The sequence below is a fragment of the Penaeus monodon genome, chromosome 24 (genome assembly GCF_015228065.2).
Source record: "Penaeus monodon isolate SGIC_2016 chromosome 24, NSTDA_Pmon_1, whole genome shotgun sequence".
Taxonomy (NCBI): domain Eukaryota; kingdom Metazoa; phylum Arthropoda; class Malacostraca; order Decapoda; family Penaeidae; genus Penaeus; species Penaeus monodon.
Genome location: NC_051409.1, coordinates 18,981,196 through 18,981,841, shown reverse-complemented (window position 1 = coordinate 18,981,841; position 646 = coordinate 18,981,196).

Sequence of the window (646 nt, the reverse complement as noted above, 5' to 3'; positions counted from 1 at the left end):
TTTAAGCTTCTTTTTCTTTCTGCAGGATCACAAATAAAGAATTATTAAGGTGTAACTTGCATGGAACGATTTGGAATTTTATTTCGTATTAAAAAATGAATTTGCATTATGAGAAGTCAGAAGATGGTGTCGAAATTAAGAAAAGGACGCAGATCCTACGAAGGGGCAACAGCCGCCACAGTGATTTCGTCCTTTTGTCATGGAATTCGCAAATCATTACCCAAAGATCTGCCAGTTGTATTCACTATAATATCACTACAATCTTTCAGGTACACTAACATCGAATTAAAAACACTATTTTCACTGTTATTTTTTTTTAGCAGATGTACACATAAACAGTCACACGCACATGATATGTATGCATCGTCACCCGGTTTCTCTTGCATCGTCACCCTGTCTCTCTTGCATCGTCACCCTGTCTCTCTCGCATTGTCACCCTCTCTTGCATGTCACTGTCTCTTGCATCGTCACCCTGCCCTGATGTTCCGTCTTCTTGCATCGTCACCCTGTCTCTCTGCATCGCACTCTCCTCGCTCATCACCCGTTTCTCTTGCAGGGTCACTCAGTCACTACTGCATCGTCACCCTGTCTCTCTTGCAGCATTACCCTAATAAGAGACTGTTGGTGAACAGTAATGGTAGTAATG